At 41.8% G+C, this 23,397-nt stretch overlaps 1 long non-coding RNA gene across 1 annotated transcript in view; it reads left to right on the top strand.

Annotated features, from left to right (window-relative positions):
• The window catches only part of LOC106021308, a 119,307-nt gene that overhangs the window by 13,755 nt on the left and 82,155 nt on the right, over positions 1-23,397 (top strand). The window contains exon 2 of the long non-coding RNA XR_005874945.1: positions 16,535-16,652. This is a non-coding gene — a long non-coding RNA (uncharacterized LOC106021308). The remainder of the gene's footprint in view (positions 1-16,534; positions 16,653-23,397) is intronic.

The following is a 23,397-nucleotide window of genomic DNA, read 5'->3' as shown; positions in this document are numbered from 1 at the left end:
GAATTTGAAGATAATTGCCAGAGCTCTTTTGGCTGTGTAAACTTATCAATTGCCTTTTGAAAAGTCGGCACTAAAATAATCATTCCCGTGAGCAAAACCCATTACAAACCTTAAATTCAAGAGCATAAACACATTTCAGTGCTGGGGGACAAGAGTGAAGATTTCATCATCTGAGAGCCTAAGAGAGGTTGGTGATGTGTTAGGAGTGTTTCTGGCTAGCTGAGCTTCCTGCCCGAGCTGGGAGTTTACAGTATCATATACTCCAGGAGGCTTTGGGCTGGTGGCCCATGGTTATCTCCCATGTGTCCCACCCTGTGAAGCCTGCTGGGCAGTGATACAGTGGTGCCAGCTTGAGGTGGTCTTCTCTCATCTCTCAGCTTAGGATTTCGCTATGCCCAGTGTGGTAGTGGATAATGTTGGTGGCGGCTGAACATGTCGGAGGCCAGCTTCCTGCTATGGACCTCAGACCACTCAGCTGCTCCAGGCCTGAGTCTCCTCATGTCCATCATAGTTTTTTTTCTTAAAATATGTTTATTTTATTTTGTTTTTAAACTTTATTATAAAAAATCATTGTAAATAAAAACATCACACAATGAAACTAACCAGACACAAAGACTATACAACTCAGTGAACTTCTGTATTGTTGGGCTAGCCATTTGGAACAGAAATTTCACATTGGATTTTATACTTTCATTATTGAATACATTTTTATGTACTTATCCACCACCAGAAACAAAAAAATCCATGGGAGTAGAAAAACAATTAGCTTTATACAGTCTTTCATAACTCCTGTTTGTTGCCTATATTAAGTACTGTTTCAATTCCCTGATATTTAATCTTTCTAGGTCTCTTTTCTACATGCTATATTACATATGTGTATACACACACACAAGTACACTGACACACAGACAGACAGACAGACAATACATTAATGGCCAGATTTCACATATAAGGGGGACATGTATTTGTTTTTCTTTCTGAAGTTAGGTGATCTTGCTTAATATTATACATTCTTAGTCCATCCATTTTCCTGCAAATTTTATGATTTAATGATTTTTCGTTAGAGATGGATAGTATTCATACAAGTACACACACACACACACACACGCACACACACACACACACACACACACACACACACACACACACACACACACACACAATTTTCATTTGTCTGGGAGAAAAGTCCCAGAGGGCTGTTAACACTTATTCTTTTGTTGCTGGAAGTTGTTTTAAAAAATAACCCTTATAACTGTAATTATTTTCTAAGTAGAAAATTATATATACTATTTATATAAATGCAAGTCATTATCTCAAGGCAAGAATTTTGGTTTGTTAAGTCTCAGGCTTAGCAAATGTATAGTACAAGCTTTTGAAATTATCTTGTTTTAAGGTTCTATGATACCCATTCTTACTATTTGTGGGTAATGGACACTTTCTTTCTTTCCTTTCCTTTTTGGATTTGAAACAATGTTTTGACATGCAGCCTGGGCTAGCCTCCACCTCTAGAGCTGGGACCATGGAAATGTATTGCCATACCTGGCCTGCAGTGTGTAATTTCTTACATCCACTGACAGTAATTCAATTTATTGAATGTGAAGACAGTTTATACAGTTTTCTCTCATGATTTTCTTTGAAAGGAGAGGATGAGTTTGCTGTGTTCTCTGTCCCCCACTCCTGCCCCCTGCCCAGGAGGGGTTGAAACAGACTTTCTGACATGCTCTTCTATTCCTAGCAATGGCTTATTTACGCCCATTGTTCTCATCATGGCCACTTTGCCTCTGTTTTCCAAAATACTGTAGAAAGATGTTCTGGCCTCCAAAATGGCATTCCTCCAATTCTCCACATGTGTGCCCAGGCGCCAAGTTAGAACAATGAGGAAACCATAGCAGCTGGAATGGAGATGGACTAAGCAGGGCCATGTGGGTCACAGCAAGTGCTGTGACTACAGTTTGGTGTGACAGCCCTTCACAAGCTTCTGAGCCGGGTGTGCCGGAGCCTCATGTGTCCTGCGGCTTACCCTGGCTGTTCCCCCCCCCGTTGAGTAGGAATACTAGAAGCAGCAGCGGCGGAGTATCTGTTAGGAGCCCAGAGCAACAGCCTTGGTGAACAATGACTGACTACGTCCACCTGTGTCTCATGTAACCACTTGCCTGCTGCTGCACATACTCCCTTGACTGACCCTCAGATGTCTAAATGTTATCGGATTTCAAGAGGGATGTTCCCTGAACCCCTGTTCTGCATGGGGGGGGATTGCTGTCATTTGAGTTCTCTAAGCTGAGCCCTGGATTCCTTTTTCTGTACTAATCCCTAAATCTGGCTAGTAAGATGGCACTGATTCTCCTTCCCGGCCATTGCTCTGCTCTCTGGGCTAGTGCCTTGGCTCTGTTCACAGGACAGTTTCTGGGGTCAACATTCTCATTTTCTCACTTCCCATCTCAGACCTCCTTCCACCCCAGTCTCTTCCCCAGTGCATTTCCCTGACCGTCTTTGGAAACTCTCACAGTATCTGGACTTCTGTGACTCACACTAGGTCAATTCCCACCCACTCGATGAGACTCTCCTTGTGTTCTGTCTCATCTTCCCAAACATGATGCTACTCTGAAAGTCATTCACAGGAAGCTTTGTGGACAGAAGGTTTCGTCACATTGACCTAAGCAAATCTTCCCAAAGGTCTCCAGTGAGCAACTAGCTAGCTCCATCTCTCTCTCTCCACCCTCTGTGTGACACAAATTTGCTGTCTAGCCAGTGTTCTATTGCTGTGAAGAGACACCATAACCATGGCAATTCTTCTTTTTTTAATATGTTTTATTTAAATTAGAAACATGCATGCTTCATATGTCAATCCCAGCTCCCTCTCCCACCCCTCCTTCCTTGTCTGTCCTCCAGTCCCCCAGCCCCCCACCCAATCCCCACATCATTCCCCAGGGAGGGTGAGGCCCTTCATGGCGGGAATCTCCAGAGTCTGTCATTTCATCCAGGACAGGACCTAGGTCCTTCCTCATGTGTCCAGGCTAAGAGATCAATCCTCCATGTGGAATGGGTTCCCAAAGTTCATTCGTATGCCATGGCAACTCTTATGAAGGGAGCATTTACCTAGGGCTTACTTGTAGTTTCAGAGGTGGGGCTCGTGCACGATTATGACAGCAGGGAGCCTGGTGGCTCACAGGCAGACATAGTGCCAGAGAAGTAGCTGAGAGCTCTACATCTGGATCTGCAGGCAGCATGAAGAGAGAGATACTACACCAGGCTTGGACTTTTGACACCTCAAAGCCCACCCCAGTAATGCATTTTCTCCAACACGGCCACACCTTCTAATCCCTCTCAAGTAGTGCTCCCTGATGACTAAGCTTTCAAATATGTGACATATGGGAGTTGTTCTTATTCAAACCACTACACCCTCTGTAACCTGTTAAACAAACACAGTCTAACTTAATACAAAGAAGACAACCACATCTGTTCCTTTCTTACCTCCTCAGTCCCTACTTCCAACTCCAGACTAGGAGGTGGGGTAGGAGGGGTGGTGGTGGATGTGTTTCTGGAATTTGAGCATACTTCCTTATCAAAAAAAAAATCCCCAGAGAAGAAAATTATTTTTTAGTAGTTTCCTTCTGTTTTGGAAAAAAGGAACAAATTGGCTCAGAGATCTGCCTTCCCTGTCATGCCCTTTGCCTTTTCCGTACACATTAGAACTTAGTAAAGAGCCTACATCTTCAGGAACAGCCCAGGTGCCCTGAGCCTGTATTCTGTGGCCTGCTGGTTACCCAGGACACCTCCTCTTCTTTTTCTTCAGACCTCTACTCAGTGCCCCCTCATGTAGAAAGTCATCTACTTGCTAGCTCAGTGAAGGCCCAGTGTGCTTGCCGTGTGCACGAGTGAGCTCATGAGCCGTGAGAGAACAGAAGCAGTGTCACCGTCATTTGGATCACCTGTGCTGGACACAAATCAGGCCATAGAATACAGAATGATCTGTATGTGGACCCAGATAGTGGTTGGCAGCTCACACAGGCATGCCTGTCTCTAAAAGGACTTAAGTAATCTTGTGCTTAAAAATCTTGTCCTATGTCATTGTGAAAAAGAAAACGCGATTTATTCCAGTATAAAGTATCTTATAAAAATATCATTATATAGAATTGGGAAGCCGGAAGTGACTAGTTGGTGATACCACAAGTGGAATAGGTAGCAACTGGTCTCAGGGAGGCCAATTCAATTTGCTTGGTAACATGTTGACTGTGAAGGTTTGGGCTCATTTATTTTGATAAGAAAACAGCTTCAAAACATTGGGAACTGTGCCAAAGTTACACATTATACTTCTTATTTCTAAGTCAGTATAATAGAAAGCAAAAATAGAAGTTAAGATCCAGCAATGTTGAGACTGAAGTGACTTTCCCCCTATTATTTTTGCCTGAGACTTAAGACATATAAATTCCAAAGTGTTGTTGATAAAGACATTTGGGGGTATACAATCTTTACCTACTCCTAATATGCTGCTAAGTGTGGACTAACGGCATTAATAACTGTGAATGTGAGCAACTTCAGACTCCACTAAAGACCTTTCTATCCGAAAGAGGAAATTTTGGGGACAGCATAATTCCCAGTAGCCTCTCTGTAGATTTCATGTCTCCCCAAATTATTCATGCTTTAGTTTCCTACTCACTCCCCTTTCCTTACTCAGGTTCAGCCTCATAATTTTTGATGCCCTGTGCAAAAATTATTAAGAACTTATAGATAGCTGTCACGACCGCCTTGACCAGCAAGGAAGACGCGACTCAGGAATCCTTCTCACAAGCAGTTTATTCAGGACCTTGATGAACAATGTGGAGGCAGCCGCGGGAGAAACCCCTCCTGCTCCCTAAATAGCCGAGGCCAGCCAACCCTGAGCAGCCACGTGTGCGTAAGCCATAGGCTCACCAGAATGCATAAGCAATCTGATGACGATGGTGTGACCCTGGCGGGATGGGAGCAGGCCAAATAAGGAGTTGTTTATCACTGAGAGCGCTCACTCGTGGGATGGTGGAAGGCGGAAGCCGGCACCATCTTTAAGGCGCGGCGTGGTGCAGGTGGTGCAGCTCTCCACAGATAGCCACAGCAGAGCATTGTGAAACACCGGGCACTGTGTGTTAGTCAGCTTGTACTGTGCCTTCAATCATCTCACACATTCGGTGAAGGAATTCCCCATGCCATGGTCTGTGCTCAGCCCCAGAGAGAAAGTGCTCTAGTAAAAGTAATGTCTGTACCTACAGCATTAATGACAGTGAGGACAGAGCTAGCAGACATCATTGAGCAATTATGTGACAGTGATCTCACCAGGTGTGCCATAGGAATCTCCTCTGTTATTCTCTGCCCTGCTTTAATATTGGCAAACTTGTTAAGATTGAGAGACTTGTTTCAGAGAGGCTAAACAATGTATTCAAAGCTAATAGTAACTTGGTTGTGGGGTTGGGTCTTAAGCCATGCTGGTCTCTCTTGTGAGGTTGTTGCTGTTGGTAATTTTGTATACACTCTTCTCTTCACAAAAATATTTTTTATCCTGGCTACCTTGAGGCTCTCTAGAAAATCCCTTATATTGCCCATTCTCTCTTATCCTCCCGGCTCCCCAGGCCTCATCCCAGCACCCTCTGTGAGTCCATTCTATCTCAGCTCATGGCTCCCGCTGTCCCCTCCCAGATGGTTGACATTCATTTACTGCAGCCACTACCCAGCACCACACTCTGTGCCTTTTTCTAGACCCAACTTGGAGTGAGTCAAGCCTGAAAGAATTACAACTGTTTAATTCATGCCATTCCCTACAGCTGGGTGGGGGGTTCCTTCTCAAGTCAGGCTCAAATGTCTCACAAATATCCCTATCTACCCTTAGAGATAAAAGGAACCCAGCTGGTGCATGCCCCCAGTTCCCTGCTTCTGGTGCCCGGGACATTCCTTTATTCTTTCTCATACATCTGAAGGATATGTTCCTGTGCCAACATCACTTTACATCTATGGCACAGAGTCCCTGTTCAAATATTGGGGTGAAATATCCCATGACAAGAGATACAGATGCTTTATAAAAGAAATTCTGGAAGTGTTTATGTTAGAAAGAGCTAAAAATGTATGGGTTGCTTGGGTGGCAAAGGATATAAATTTGAAATGATATCTTGCTAGCAGCTACTGCTGGAAACACCTAACCAGAGGGGAGAAGTTGAGAAAAAAATGTTTCTCACTGAAGAATAGCATGGGGCATGGAATTTTCACACTTTAGTGGTGCAATGACTTCCCCCACCCTTTTTTTCTTCTTCTGCTAAATGAAGGAAAAGGAAGAAGGGTAAACCAGACAGGATCACTTTCCTAGTCTTCCAAAGGTTCTTGTCACCAAGGAAGAAGTCGTGTGTAGAGACATCCTAGCAACTGTAGGACTTATTTGCGGGGGTGGTGGTGGGGGTGGGGAGTGACTGATTTGAATATTTGAGGATGTTTCCCTAGCATTGACTCTAACATGAAATACAGGGTGATTTGGAAACGGGCCTTGATAATTCAGTTTGTCCATGTAACAATGCTTTTGCCAACAATGGACTGCATATACTGCAGTCGTCCCATGTGATTGAAAATGAGATGGAGATGGGAAAAGCCTATCACCTAGTGACATTGTAGCCCTTGTGATGATATGTGATGGTGCGTTTCTCATGTGTTATGGTGCTGGTGTAAACACAATGCTACACTGCCAATCATTAAAGCATAGTTCATACATACATGTGGAACATAATACTTGATATGATAGTAAATGTTGCTAGTTTACATATTTACTTCACTATACTTTTATTGTTATTTTGAAGTATAATTCTAATTTTAAAAAGTTCATTGAAAAAATATCCTTAGGGAGGTCTTGAGGAGACATTCTAGAAGAAGGTATAATTGTTGTAGAGATGAACCCCTGCTGTATGTTAGTACACTGAAGATTTCCAATGGCTCAGGATGGAGAGATGGAAGACAGTGGTGTTGATGACCTCGACCCTGTGGGCCTAGGTTAATTCTGTCTATGTCAACTTGTAAAAAAGTGTTTACAAGTAAAATAAAGAGAATTTAGATAGGCCATACCACACAGCCTGGACAATAGGCAGTTCTCCTCAGAAAGCATCTTTTATGCCATCATGCAGAATTGCATGTTTTCTGTTGATATGGCCTCACTGAGACATCCTTGATTCTGCATTATACTCTTGTGCTGTGCAGCCTGGCATGCAAGAGTCCTCAGGTTAGGTACGATATTCTCTTCATGGTTGTTTGGCCTATATTGTAAACTTCTTCCCTCTGTCTAACCACCCGGGTTCTGAAATCTGAGCCCTGATTGCTCTTCTGTCTTTGTTGGGTACCTGGTGCTGGTGATTTTTCTTTTTGTCAACTTGACATAAGCCTGTGCCATCTAGGAAAAAGGGCACTGAGAAAATTCGTTCATCAGATTACCCTGTAGGCAATTCTGTGGGGTATTTTCTTGATTAATGATAAATGTGGGAGGCCTTGTTTTACTCATAAAATTACTCAAAATCTTGCATAAAATAATTTCAGGCTATGTGGATAAGGTACATGACAAATAATGTTTAGATTTGGACCTCATTCCCCAAATAGCTCATATTTATATATAAGTATTAAAAACTGAAAAAGAAATCCACCAAAATCTGAAATCTTTTGGCATTTTGAATAATATTCAACTTATGTCATTCAGTCTAAGGAAGAAGGGAAAATATGTAACCAGGTTCTTATCTCTGGAAACTTAATGATCAAGACGTCTTGGGTCAAAGTTCAGACTTTGAAAAATTCTTTACAGGACTAGTATTTGGGGGTGTGCAGATTTTGTTCCCACCTCCTTGCCAAGTTACTTGCCCCATGTGTACTCGAACACAATTTTCATTTGGTTCTCATTCTGTAGTCCCCACCTTCATGATTACTATTCAGACTTTAAAATACCACCTTTACCTCATCACATCTGCCTTAGTTGCTTTTCCTGTTGATCTGACAAGGACTCTGACAAAAACAACGTAAGGAAGAGTTTATTTGGGGTCACAGTTTAAGAGTCCCTCAAGGCAAGAATGTCAAGGTAGTGAGAGCTCTTGAAACAGCTGACCACATTACATCTGTGGTTGGGAAGAAGAGAGCAATGAATGCTTGCTGTTGCTCAGATCCATTTCATCATTTATACAGTCCAGGATCCCAGACGGGGAATGGTGCCACCCACAGTGGGCAGGTTTTCCTACTAATTAATAAAGTTAAGATGATCCCCTACAAGAGCCCCGTCTTCCAAGTGAATCTAGATTCTATCGTGTTGGCAGTTAACATTATCACAAGATCTCATTACGATCAACTTATGCTGCCAATCCTGTCTTTGGGTTCAAGCTGGATTATCTAGCCTGTGGCCAGGTTTTGCTATGTTGTGTGTCCAACCAGTTACATCTGCTTCCTGTACATGAAGCTAGATCTCAAGAACTTCGAGAAACCTCATGAAGCCACCAGAGCTGGCTGGATATCCCCCCTTTTCAAATTAATTTAATTTAAGCTAAGAGTTGGAATAATGCCAAGGCTGAGTGAGAGGGGCACAATGCAGGAGGACCACAGGTTCTCTGAGAAGTGTGGTGCTGACATACAAGCCAGTCCTGGGTGAACGTTTGTCCTGATTTCACCCCAGACGGTGAGGAGCACAGTTGCTGGCTGTTTCCATCAAGTCTATTTGACTCTGGGAACCTCTGCTGTGGTGGCTAATGTCTTTCTATACATCACAACACTACAACACTTGTGCCTTTCTGTCTGTGCATGCGATTACTCTTTGTGGTTCCAGTGCCCGTCTCTTCTTTTGCAGATTCAGATGTGAGGGTCGGCCTTAGGAGCCTCTGCTTGAGCAGATCGGCCACTTTGTCTGCTCCCAGCTTAGGCAAGTTCAATGTCTGTAGCAGATCATTGTCTGATAGAGTCAGTGTCTGGGTACAGGTGCTCTGTGGGAAAATGGCACGCATGGTGCTGGAGGAGTAACTGAGAGCTACATCCTGATCTTGAGAGAGAGAGAGAGAGAGAGAGAGAGAGAGAGAGAGAGAGAGAGAGAGAGAGAGAGAGTTGGTGTGGCATGGACTCAAGTGACACATTTCCTTCAACAAGGCTATACCTTCTAATCCTTCTGATCCTACCAAATAGTCCCACACTCCCTGGTGACTAAACATTCAAGTCTATGAGCCTATGGGGGCCATTCTTATTCAAATCACTACACTGTTCAAAATCACAATGGTAAATAAGCCATAGGGCTGTGTGTTTATACCAACAATTTCTTCAAGGAATCTTGACCATTTCTTTCATGCTCTCCAAAATTCTTACATCTTTTAACCATTGTTCAACTCCAAAGCGCCTTACACATCTTTAAAAGGTGATTATTTGAATGTTCACATATTTGTGCAATGCATATTGATCATATCCATTCACTACTAACTCTTCCCAACTTTAAAACTTTTAAGTTATTAATAACTCTCCGAGTCTAATTAGCATTGTCCGTATGCACATGGAGCATATAACTGGGGCGTGAACAATCTACTATTAGTACAATCACAGCGGAGAGTTACCCTTCCTTATCAGCTGTCAACTGCCAGTAGCTCCTCTTATAGGGTGGGGCCTCTGGGACCCCTCTCCCATCCATGCTGGATTTTAAAAAAAATTTAAAATGTTTTTCATTTACATACCAACACCAGTTCTCCTTCCCTCCCCTCCTCCCCCACCTCTCCCATCCCAACCCCCATCCAGTCCTCAGAGGGGGTTATTTATTTACACTCAGAACTTTGCCCATTATGAGTGTTAGGGCAGCACCATACTTCCATGTTCCAAAAACACGCATGTGTTTCCAGTTGCTGCTGTCACCGGTCACCATGCACTCTGGCTTCTAACAACACGAGCTTGCTCTGCTGTTCTAGGGGTCAGACTCTAAACTCAGGTTATTGGCAGGACTGTGTCACCTCTGGAGGCTTCGGGAGAGGATCTGTTTCTCCTTTATAGAACCTACAAACAGAGGGGAACCCTGAGGTGGAGGAAATTTCCCCTTAAAGAGTTGAGTTTTAAACCAGAAGTTCTGGTGCCTTGAACTGACATAACGCTTTCCCCTACTGATTAAAAGTGGGCACTCAGAAGTGAGGGTAAAGCGTAGATGGATGATACTATCGCGTGACAAATTTCCCCTTTGCAGCCTTGAGGACCCTGCTGCCATCACTCCGCCAGTTGTTTATCACAGTTTTATTGCTTGGTGCGGCCACAGAAATTTCTGGAGCTGTGGATAAGGCCTCTTCCATTTGGGCCTATGCCACCAATAACCGGTATGGTTTTATCTTTTGTTTTTTGGCAACTTGAAAACTATACCTTGGTGTTTCTATAAATAATTTTACACGTTTAAGAGAAGTCTACTAATTTCTTTCATAGGCATTTGAAATATTTTTCAGTCTGGTAAACATTTCCTACTTATTTCTTCCCTGTTTTTTGAAAAGTGCACATGTCTTTATTTTCAGAGATGATTTTTCCCCCCAAATTCTTTTCTTTTCCTCTTCTTTGGCAGCTGGGTTGTGGTATAGTACATGATGTGGAGGACACTACCTTCTCAATACTCCTTGTGGGAAGGTTCAGTCACTTGGCCACCTTATATTCTGTGACAGTGGGTAGCAATGGCGTGTTAAACTCCCAAGCCTGGTCCATGAGACCTCTCAGGGAATAGAACTACAGTAACATGGCAGCTGTGTGTGAATGCATGTGCGTGTGTGTGTGTGTGTGTGTGTGTGTGTGTGTGTGTGTGTGCGTGCTTAGAAACATCTGACATTTTATTTATCATTGATCTAGTTTATGTCACCCATGAAACTCCTGGCAGAGTCCTTGCTTTGGTGACCTCTGCAGCCCAAGGCACAAGGCAAGTCTTCAAGAAACACAAGCCAAGGTGGTGAGTGGATGAGTTGCCTGTTTACCTGAGAAGACTCTTTGCTGCTTCTTGGACTACACTTCTCAGAGATGGGAGAATGAGACCCTACATGTGAATTGCATATCAACACTCAAGTCACCATGCAAATATCTTTTCACTTATGAAACTGTAACCAATTTTCTTACCTGTGAATCAGAGGCCAGAAGGGGTTGATTTTATAATTTCCTGATCTGTCAGGTGACAAAGTTTGTCAAACTGGATGGTTGTTTATTGTGGTGTGACCATTGCCACTTCAAACTGAGCTCATGTGAAACTTCAGGCCTCCTGCCTGGAGAAGAGCATTTTTTTTTAATCCCACACTAGAACTTAAATGGGCCCAGTAAGAGCCAGAGAGCTTAGCAAATCCCTCTGCTTTGTCACAGTGAAGACCTTTGCCTAATGCAAGGTCTTATCCTGCAGATTGCTCGGGGCCAGAAGATAGCCTGGTTAATCTAAGCTGCTCCCACTTCCCCACAGTGTTCACTGAACTGGGTTTTTTGTCTGGGAACAAAATGGTCCAGATCTGGGTTGGTTGCTATGGTAACTGTATCAGGAGCCTTGTGCTCTCTATCTTCCACTGCTGACAACTTCTGTGCAATGAAGCCCCTGTGGGGTGTGGGTGCCTCTTCATAACCTCAAGGAATCACCTTCTCAAGAAGACAAAGTTCACTATGAAAAATCAGGATGGCTCTTAGGAAAGAAGCTCCTGGGCACTCTTTGTGGTACATGGCTCTGTGGTCACATCTGGCCCATTTAGATGATGATCTCATTAGTTAGTTTTCCAATCATTATTTTTGACTCCAAAATACTTGGGTCCACAGGAGAGAGGACTTGAATTTCTCATCTCGTACAGCTAGTAGCAGACACCACTTTCTGGGATTGGGATTTACTTATTAATAGGTTTGGATTTATAAGCCCAGTCACATGTAGGTAAAGTCCTGCCTCTTGAGTTCCAGGATATTATAGGACATGTGGTTGTATCAAAGGCACTAAGGAAGGTCCTCTTGGCTCCACAGTCTTAGACCAGTGGAGGGCTTTATTCACAATGATAGTCTGAGGAAGGTGAACCTGGTACCATTGAATTAAAACTCCTATCTCAAATAGCAGTATATATAGAATACCACTGAAATACTAACTGTTTATATGTCATGTTATCTCAAATTCTTTTTGTATCTGACATCTCAGAATCTGTATAGTCTAAATCAAACTTAATCACGTGCACTCTGGACGGCTTTAGTAACAACCTCACTGGTCCATCTGTAGCCACTGCTGCTTCTCCAGAAGACCTTAAATGCCGATGTTATCACATCCGGGGCTAAGCACCCCCATAGGTGTTGGTCTTAGGACAAAGTTGTGGTTGTCAGGGCCCAACTCCCTGTCCAGTTTGTGTTGTACACTCTCCCTCTTGCTCTCTGTGCTTCGGCTATTCAGGCCTTATTGTGGTTACTTTCTGCACTGGGATCCCTTCTTCCACAGCCCCTTTGCACAGACTACCCCTCCCAAGTGATGCTTGTTTCTCTCTTCATAATTTCTTATTAGACATCACCTGGATTTAATCTAAGTATTAATTTTCCAGAGATACCTTTTCTGATTTCTCAGCCCAGTCAGGTCTTCTGTGATATGCTCTCATGACTTTAGGTAATTTTCATTTTTGCCAATAATTAAACATTGGTGATATTATTACTTTCTTGATGTCCATCTCCTTTACTAGACTGTGAAGTCCAGAAAAATAGAGCATGGATCTATTGCTAACCATTCCTCTGTACCTAACACTGTGCCCAGAACACAGTGGGAACTGAGTTAAGGTCTGTTGGATGAGACAATCACTGCAAAGTACTTGTTGTTATACCCATTTAACAAATGAGGAGACTTAAAGTAAAAGTCAGTCTTCATTCACTGCTGACTAGAATTTACAAAAAGTTTGCACTCTGATGTTAAAGTTTGAGGTGTTGCTGTTTTCATTCTATGAGGGTCACGTGGTCTCACAAGGCTACAGGACCACCTGTGTTAGTGTCATTTGGGAACACTTGGTGGGAGGTCATTTGAGCTAATGGAGGACATACATTTTACTGTAAGAAAATCATTGGGTTTGAACCTGTCGCCAGTCCAATTCTCACCTCAATATGTAAAATACATTGCTCATTTTGCTCATTCAGTGGGGGTAGGTAACTCCCTTCTGAGCTTCCTTGGTGCTCTGTCAGGGTACAGTGAACTTTACCTGCTCTGCTATTCGTAAGATTTCCTTTACATGTCTGTATCTCTATGGCCCAGGTCCTGTATACAGAGCTTGGTTGGGTTTTGGTGACTCTTTATGAAAATTGCTGATTAGAAGCATGTGGGTGGTTGTTAGTGTACCCCAGTGCACTAACACTGAGTCACCTGGTTTAGGGTGAGTCATCAAATGTCATGGATGATCAGAATGGACAAGTTTGTGAATCTCCAGGCCAGAGACTCAGTGGCATTTATTGAAGATAGCCAACTGGAATTGGACTCATCTTTTTTTGTGAATGAGAGCAGCTTTGGTTTCTGCCACTGGGAATGAGAGCTGACCCTGCCACTGGGGAATTCCTGCTCTGCCCCCACCTAAGGGAAGCTTGTAGAGTCTAAGATCAGGATAGACTTCCATGTCTGGGGGAGTTTTGGAGAAAAAGCTAAGGGTTGTCACAGTTATTTATGGAGACCTATACCCCAGCACAAGAACAGTCAGTCAGCTATTGATCTGCTTCTTTCTGCCAAATGTAGTAACAGGAACACTTTCTTTCCTGATTCCGCATGCTGCATGGAGGGCCAAGTCAATTAAATTTTTCTTGAGTTTTGCAGATGGTACATTGCCTTGCATTCACTTATTAATTCATTTACTTCCTCAGTAAGTACTGACTGTTTATGGATATAACACAATGCCAGTTCTGGGGGAGGTCACATGAGGAAAATGTTATACAGGCACGCTGAAGAGCTTAGAGATCCGAGCAGACAGTATATACACCCCAAATGTCAGTGCCTGAACATTTTGTGATTAAAAAGGGTCTGAGGCAGACATTTGAGCTAGATGACTTGGTGAATTCTAATTAGTGTGTACGCTGGAAAAGTTGCGTTCCCTCTGAACACCTCAGTCTCCTGACCTGAACATTTCTATTCTGTGAATGATAATAAACACCATCACAGGATTTCTGTGAGCATTAAGTGAGGTTGTTCCTATAAGGCATTTAGTACAGAGCCTGTAATAAAAATTCTAACACGTGTTAGCTGTTATAGAAAAGATAGCAACATGGTGAGCAAGCAAGTAGGGTTGAGACTGAAGGACACAGAGGAGTATAGAGAAGTGGAGATTGATGTAGTCATAGGCCATTGTGAAAGAATGCCGTAGGAAGGTAGAAACTCATCTTGAGAAGGGAGAAGGATGATATGGGTGTGTGGGTGGTGCTGAGGATGGGAGCTCCAGGTAGGGGTGGGCATACTTGCTATTTGAAATGTGGAGAAACAGTCCATTACTGGCCTGTACCCTCTCTTCCATTCCTCAGGCTGCAAGGCAGGCTGATACATTAATTGGTTGTGTCCAACCGTTCCCCCTCGATCCCTGCATTCAGCAAGTGTGGTGATTTATCGTCATGGACCAAATGTTCCAAAATGCCAGTTGCAGTGCTTGGGAGTCTAAATTTAGTACATGAGTCCTGAGTATTTAGAACTTAAAGGGAAATTTCTAGATTCTGAGATCAGGTTAAGACCATTTTGTCCCTTTAACTGCAGTTAACATTTTCCTTGAGAAATTCCAACCTTTAACAGCCTCTATTTGACAACTTGCTGGCCAATATTTATGTTCCGCTCCATTAACATCACGAAGGCTGACTATCCATTTTAAAAGATACGCATTTGACTGGGAGAAATCATTGCTGTTTGAGCATTTCACATTCTCATGCACACACACACACACACACACACACACCCTCTTGGGTTGATACATGGCATGCTTCTAAACGTCTGTATATGTACTTGGTCCCCTCAAAAAGCAGTCATCAGTGATGTCTGTTCCTGATGTGACCTCATTTGACATTTTCTTCAAGTCTTCATTTTCCCCTAATTTGGCTCTAAGTCTTCCGAGGAACTTTAAGGTTCTGCTTCTTGTTTTCAGAGTTAACCATTTGAAATACATTTTGCTATAATTTTCCCTAGTTAGGAGTCATATGAATTTTAGAGTTAGGATTGAGAGTATTGTATAACCTCAAAGACGCAGACATGGATCTTGGAACCCATATGGGAAGAGAAATTAATGTGTCCTTTTAACCTTACATCCATGGGTTATTGATAAGAAAAGTCCAGTGTGATGAGCCACCAAATATGAATTGTACTGTTTTACAAGTTTAGGGCCCTTCAGGAAATACGTATTTATGGGAAAATATGATCCTTTTCAGAGGTATGTGTGAATGGGTGAGTCATCTTTATTTAAGAAGTGGTAAGAGCTATTGATGCTTTCTCCAAAAAAACACATGTAAACACCCTATGCAAGCTTTCTGTACAGCGTTTATTCTGTTGTACTGAAATACATTTTCATTCATAATGCCCAATCTCTCAGAGACTCATGGTTGCCTTAATGTTAGTTTTGAAACCAAAAGTTAATATCATGTCCTCAAAATCTTGCTAAGTCAACACATGAACATCAAAGTAAACTGTAATTCAGTTGAAAAATAACTTTCATAAGAAGGTTGCTGTTGGTTGGGTAGAACAAGTGATTGAAACTTTTTTTGGCATCATGCAGAAATCTTTCATGTGCTGTCAGGTTAGAGTTTCCATTTCGGTGACAAGGACAGACTTATCTTTTAGTAGTATTTGCTAGGCAAAGAGCATGGTCTGATCGATGAGGTCAGGGTTGCCCACTGAGAACTTTAAAACATTTGGAGTTGAATTCATAGAATGTGATTTTGTTTGTGGTTCAGTGAAGTCAGCTTTGTCAATGTCTGAAGGGAAGAATCAGCTGTGTATTAAATCGAAGGTTTTCTAATAGGACTTATCTTCATGGATTTCTTTGCTTGAATTTACATAACAGCTGGTTAAACTTTCTTACTCTGGGTTCTGGTCTCTGAAGAGCCTTTGCTTAACTTCCCATGAGCACATAGCTGTCTTCATTCACATACATTTATTTTAAGCATAATCAAAAGTGGGACTTGCTAGGTCTTGAGACAAGAGTTGTAGTTCAGGAAGACGGTCGGAACTTCCAGTAAAGTACCACAAGACATGAATGAGCTTTCTGTTGGATTAGTCTCAGATAGCTGGTCACCAAGGGAGGAAAAACCATCTGCCTATAGTTAATCAATCGACTGAAAATGTGAAGGTTGGGAAAGCAGGAAACCTTTATGTGTAATTCTTGACAAATCCTGTCTGCAGGGCTTGATTCCAAACCCCAAGTCTGTTAAGTTGAAGTGAGCTTGACTTATTTTAGAATTATTTTTCATATTACACGGTACCAGTGTGATACATGAAGATTTGTTTCTGTAACAAAATGGTAAGACAATACGCTTGTTGGAACAGCAGTGTGCTCTCTCTGTGTTATGACATCATCTTGTTATTTCCAAGTTCTATAAAGAAATATTCCTTATTTTACAGGTCTTTTAACTTCCAGAGGAACCTCATGAAGTTGGCATTGGCACAACACAACTAGACAATGGCTGTTCTTAGAACTAAATTCATTCATTATATACTGAGGGGAGCTCACCTGGTTCAGGTAATTCTGAGACTGTGTTTGAGTGGGAGGAAAGTCATTGGCTCTGGCTGTGGAACACTCCTGTTGGAGATAAGCACTCAGCATTTTCTTTCTTTCTTTCTTTCTTTTTTTTGGTTTTACGAGACAGGGTTTCTCTGTATTGTTTTGGAGGCTGTTGGTCCAGCCCAGCCTCGAACTCACAGAGATCTGCCTGCCTCTGCCTCCTGAGTGCTGGGATTAAAGGTATGTGCCACCACCACCCGGCTCTTTCTTTTTATTTAAATTAGAAATAAGCTTGTTTTACATGTCAATCCCAGTTCCCTCTTCCTCCCCTCCTCCCCTGCCCCCACCAATCCCCAACTCCATCCCCTCTCTATTCCCCAGGGAGGGTGAGGCCTTCCATAGGGGATCTTCAAAGTCTGTCATATAATTTAAATCAGGGCCTAGACACTCCCCCATGTATCTAGGCTGAGAGAGTAACCCTGTATGTGGAGTGGGCTCTCAAAGTCCATTCGCATACTAGGCATAAATACTGATCACTACCAGAGGACCCATAGTTGCCCAGACCTCCAAACTGACATCCATGTTCAGGGGTCTGGGACAGTCCTATGCTGGTTTCCCAGCTATCAGTCTGGGGCACATGAGCTGCCTTTTGTTCAGGTCAGCTGTTTCTGTGGGTTTCTCCAGCCTGATCTTGACCTCTTTGCTTATCACTCCTCCCTCTCTGCAACTGGATTCCAGGAGTTCAGTGTTTAGCTGTGGGTATCTGCCTCTGCTTCCATCAGCTACTGGATGAAGGCTCTAGGATGGCATATAAGGTAGTCATCAATCTCATTATTAGAGAAGGGCATTTAAGATAACCTCTCCACTACTGCTTAGATTGTTAGTTGTCATCCTTGTAGATCTCTGGACATTTCCCTAGTGCCAGATTTCTCTTTAAACCTAAAATGGCTCTCTCTATTATGGTATCTCTTTTCTTGCTCTCCTCTATTCTTTTCCTGACTAGATCTTCCTGTTCCCTCATGTCCTCTCCTCTCCTCCTCTTTACCTCTACTCTTTCTCCTAACTCGGTCTCCCCCCTTGATGGGGAAAGTCCTTCTGTGTATGTTTGTCTGATTGGTTGATAAATAAAGCACTGTTGGCCAATAGGGAAGCAAGATAGGTGGGACTAGGAGGCAAGGAGGATTCTGGGAAATGTAGTCAAGAGTAGAGGGTTGCCATGTGATCCCTGGAGGAGAGGGTGCAAGTTTGGCATTCTCCGTTAGATATGACCTTATAAAAATATATATCAGTAATCATGGGTTAATAATTAAGTCAGAGCTAGCTATTAAGAAATTATAGCAAATGGCCAACACCTTTATAATTAATATAACATCCTGTGTGTTCGTTTGAGAGTGATGCAGCTCTGGAACCAGGCTAGTGGGAAGAATGCTCATTACACCCCTCTCATGCTCCCAATTAGCTCCCCCTTCTCTGGGGGAGCATGTGTGTCTCCCTTAGGGAGCTCCTTTTTTCCTAGCTTCTTTGGAGGTGTGGATTGTAGCCTGGTAATCCTTTGCTCTATATCTAAAATCTGCATATGAATGAGTATATACCATGTTTGTCTTTTTGTGACTGGGTTACCTCACTCAAGATGGTTTCTTCTAGTTCCATCCATTTGCCTGTGAATTTCAAGATTCCATTGTTTTTTTTTCTGCTGAGTAATACTCCATTGTGTAAATGTACAACATTTTCTTTTTTGTTTTTTTCCAGTTTTTAAATTTAAATTAGAAACAAGAATGCTTCACATGTCAATCCCAGCTCCCTGTCCCTCCCTTCCTCCCTCTCTTCCCCACAAGACCACCAGTCCCCCACCCAATCCCCACTCCGTTCCCCAGGGAGGGCCTCACCCTCCCTGGGGATCTCCAGAGTCTGTCATTTCGTTCAAGGCAGGGTCTAGGCCCTCCCCATAGAGTCCAGGCTGAGAGAGCATCCTTCATTGTGGGATGGGCACCCAAAGTCCATTTGTATGCCAGGGCTAAATACTGAACTACTATCTTAGGCCCCATAGATTGCCTAGGCCTCCTCACTGACACCCACATTCAGCGGGTCTGGATCAGTCTCATGCTGGCCTCCCAGACATCAGTCAGGGGTCCAAGAGGTCCCCCTTCTTCAGGTCAGCTGTTTCTGTGGGTTTCACCAGTCCAGTCTTGACTCCTTTGCTCATCAGTCCTCCCTCTCTGTCACTGGATTCCAGGAGTTCAGTTCAGTGTTTAGCTGATACCACATTTTTTTAATCCATAGTTCAGTTGAGGTTGCTTTCAGGTTCTGGCTATTACAATAATGCTGCTATGAACATGATTGAACAGGTGCCCTTATTGTATGAATGTGCATCCTTTGGGTATGTGCCTAAGAGTGGAATTGCTGGATCTTGTGGTAGACTAATTCCCATTTTCCTGAGGAACTGCCATACTGATTTCCAATGTGGCTGTATGAGTTTGCACTCCCACCAGCCGTGGAGGAGTGTTTCCCTTTCTCCACATCCTCTCCAGCACAAACTGTTGTTGGTGTTTTTGATTTTAGCCATTTTGACAGGTGAAAGGTGGTATTTCAGAGTCATTTGATTTTCATTTCCCTGATGGCTAAGGATGTTGAGTACTTTCTTAAGTGTCTTTCAGCCATTTTAGATTCTTCTATTAAGAATTCTCTAATTAGTTCTGTACCCCACTTTTTAATTGGATAATTTGGTGTTTTGGTGACTAGCTTCTTGAGTTCTTTGTATATTTTGGAAACCAGTCCTCTGTCAGATGTGGGGTTGATGAAGATCTTTTCCCATTCTATGGGCTGCCATTTTGTCTTGTTGACTATGTCCTTTGCCTAGAGAAGTTTCTCAGTTTCAGGAGGTCCCATTTATTAATTGTCTATCTCAGTGTCTGTGTTATTGGTGTTATGTTCAGGAAGCAGTCTCCTGTACCAATTCATTCAAGAGTACCCCTACTTTCTCTTCTAAGTGGTTCAGTGTGGCTGGATTTATGTTGAGGTGTTTGATCCATATGGACTTAAGTTTTTGCATGGTGATAGATATGGATCTATCTGTAGTCTTCTACATGCCAGCATCCAGTTATGCCAGCACCATTTGTTGAAGATGCTTTCTTTCTTTCATTGTATAATTTTAGCTTCTTTGTCAAAAATCAGGTGTTTGTAGGTGTATGGTTACATATCAGGGTTTTCTATTTGATTCCATTGGTCTACCTGTCTATTTTTGTGCCAATACCAAGTTGTTTTCAGGACTATAGCTCTATAATAGAGCTTGAAGTCAGGGATGCTGATGCCTCCACAAGTTCCTTTATTGTACAGGGATGTTTTGGCTATCCTGGGGTTTTTTTGTTTTTCCATATAAAGTCAAGTGTTACTCTTTCAAGGTCTGTGAAGAATTGTGCTGGTATTTTGATGGGGATTGCATTGAATGTGTAGATTGCTTTTGGCAAGATTGCCCTTTTTGCTATGTTGATCTTTGCTATGGGAGATCTTTCCATTTTCTGGTAACTTCTTTAGTTAAAGACTCAAAGTTCTTGTTATGCAGATATTTCACTTGTTTGCTTAGAGTTACCCCAAGGTATTTTGTTGTTGTTGTTGTTGTTTGTGGCTATTGTAAAGGGTGATGTTTCTCTGATATCTTCCTCAGCCCATTTATCATCTGTATATATTAGGGTTACTGATTTTTTTTTAGTTAATCTTGCATCCTGACACTTTGCTGAAGGTGTTTTTCAGCTGTAGGAGTTCCCTGGTAGAATTTTTCAGGTCACTTATGTAAGCTATCATATCATCTGCAAATAGTGAAAGGTGACTTCTTCATTTCTAATTTGTATCCCCTTGATCTCCCTTTGTTGTCTTATTGCTCTAACTAGAACTTCAAGCACAATATTGAAGAGATATGGAGATAATGGACAGCCTTGTCTGATTTTAGAGGAATTGCATTGGATTTCTCTCCAGTTAGTTTGATGTTGGCTGTTGGTTTGCTGTGTATTGCTTTTGTTATGTTTAGTTATGTTCCTGTTATCCCTGATCTCTCCAAGACCTTTATCATGAAGGTGTGTTGGATATTGTCAAAGGCTTTTTCCAGCATCTAGTAAAACGATCATGTGATTTTTCTTTTTCATTTTATTCATTTATTTATTTATTTACTATTTTTGCTCTTTGAGACAGGGCTTCCCTTTGTAGCTTTGAAACCTGTCCTGGAACTAGCTTTTGTAGACCATGCTGGTCTCGAACTCACAAAGATCTGCCTACCTCTGCCTCCGAAGTGCTGGGATTGAAGGTATCTGCCACCAATGCCTGGCTTTCAGTTTGTTTATATAGTGAGTCACATTTATGGATTTTCATATGTTAAACCATCGCTGCATCTCTGGGATGAAGCCTACTTGATCATGGTGGATGATTTTTTCTGATGTGTTCTTGGATTCGATTTACCAGTATCTTATTGAGTATTTTTTGCATCAATGTTAATGAAGGCTATTGGTCTGTAGTTCTCTTTCTTAGTTTTGTCTTTGTTTAGATTTGGTACCAAGGTTATTGAAGGCTCATAAAATGAGTTTGGCAATGACCTTTCTGCTTATATTGTGTGGAATGCTCTGAGCTTAGTTGGTTTTAGTTCTTCTTTGAATTTCTGGTAGAGTTCTGCACTGAAACCATCTGGCCCTGGGATTTTTTTCGGTTGGGAGACTTTTGATGACTGCTTCTATTTCATTAAGGGTTAGAGGTCTATTAAATTGCTCATCTCTTCTTGATTTAATTTTGATTAGTGATATCTACCTAGAAAATTGTCCATTTCCTTTCAATTTTTGAAGTTTGTGGAGTTCAGGTTGACTCTCTGGATTCCCTCATTGTCCATTTTTATGTCCCCCTTTTCATTTCTAATTTTGTTAATTTGCATGTTCACTCTCTGCCTTTGGTAAGTTTGGATAAAGGTTTGCCTATCTTGTTGATTTTCTTGAAGAACCAACTCTTTGTTACATTGATTCTTTGTATTGTTTTATTTGTTTCTACTTTATTGATTTCAGTCCTAAATTGGATTATCTCCTGGCATCTACTCCTCCCGGGTGAGTTTGCTGCTTTTTCTTCTAGAGCTTTCAGTTGTACTGTTAATTCTCTAGTGTGACTATTCTCCAGTATTTTCATGTTGGAGCTTAGTGCTATGAGCTTTCCTCTTAGCCCTGCTTTCAAAGTGTCTCATAAGTTTGGGTATGTTGTGTCTTCATTCTCATTGAATTCTAGGAAGTCTTTAATTTCTTTTTTTATTTCTTCCTTGCCCCAGGAATGGTGCAATTGCATTTTGTTCAGTTTCTATGTGTTTGTAGGTTTTATGCAATTTGTGTTGTTGTTGAATTCTAACTTTAAAGCATGGTGGTCTGATAAGATACAGGGGGATTATTCCATTTTTTTTTGTACCTTTTGTGTATGTGGTCAGTTTTAGAGAAGGTTTCATGTGGTGCTGAGAAGAAGGTATATTCTTATGTGTTTGGATGGAATGTTCTATAGATGTCTGTTAAACCCAATTGGGTCATAATTTCTATTAGTTCCTTTTTTTCTTTGTTAATTTTGTGTCTGGTGGTCCTGTCCAGTGGTGAGAGTGGGGTATTGAAGTCTCGCACTGTAAGTGTGTGAGGTTTGTGTGATTTGAGTTTTAGTAATGTTTCTTTTACGAATGTGTGTGCCTTTGTATTTGGGGCATAGATATTCAGAATTGAGACTTCATCTCGATGGATTTCTCCTGTGATGAATATGAAAAGAACTCCATCTCTTTTGATTGTTGTTAGTTTAAAGTCTAATTTGTTAGATATTAGGATTGCTACACCAGCTTATTTTCTGGGTCCATTTTATTGGAAAATCTTTTCCCAGCCCTTAATTCTGAGGTAACATCTGTGTTTGAAGTTGAGGTGTGTTTCTTGTATGCATCAGAAGGATGAATTCTGTCTTCATATCCATTCTGTTTGCCTGTGTCTTTTTATAGGCACATGAAGACCATTAAGGGATATTAATGAACATTGACTGTTAATTCTTGTTTGTTTTAGATATGTTGTTGTTTTTGGTATTGTGTTTGGATTTCCCCCTTTTTTCTTTTTACTTTTGGTAAAGTGGGATTATCTATTGCCTATGTTTTTGTGAGTATAGTTAACTTCCTTGGGTTGGAGTTTTCCTTCCATTACTTTCTATGGGGCTGGATTAGTGCATATGTATTGCTTAAATCTGTTTTTTGTCATGGACTATCTTGTTTTCTCCATCTATAGCAATTGAAAGCTTTGCTGGGTAGAGTAGTCTGGGCTGGCATTTGTGGTCTCTTAGTGTTGGTAGAATATCTATTCAGGACCTTCTGGCTTTCAGAATTTCCATGAAGCAGTCAGGTGTAATTATGATAGGTTTGCCTTTGTATGTTACTTGACCTTTTTCCTTTGCTACTCTTTATATTCTTTTTTTATTCTATGTTTGGTGTTTTATTATGTGGCGAGGGGACTGTTTTTGTGGTCTACTCTATTTGTTCTGTACACTACTTGTACTATCACTGGGATGTCTTTCTTTAGGTTGGGAAAGTTTTTTTCTATGATTTTGTTGAATATGTTTTCTGTACCTTTGAGGTGGGTTTCTTTACCTTCTTCTATACTTATTATTCTTAGGTTTGGTCTTTCTTGGTGTCCCATATTTCCTGGATATTTTGTGTTAGGGATATGTTGGACTTATGATTTTCTTTGGTAGATGAATCTATTTTTTCTAGTGTATCTTCAATGCCTGA

Source organism: Mesocricetus auratus, unplaced genomic scaffold, assembly GCF_017639785.1.
Source record: "Mesocricetus auratus isolate SY011 unplaced genomic scaffold, BCM_Maur_2.0 Super-Scaffold_100691, whole genome shotgun sequence".
Taxonomy (NCBI): domain Eukaryota; kingdom Metazoa; phylum Chordata; class Mammalia; order Rodentia; family Cricetidae; genus Mesocricetus; species Mesocricetus auratus.
This window is presented reverse-complemented; position numbering and strand designations above follow the sequence as displayed.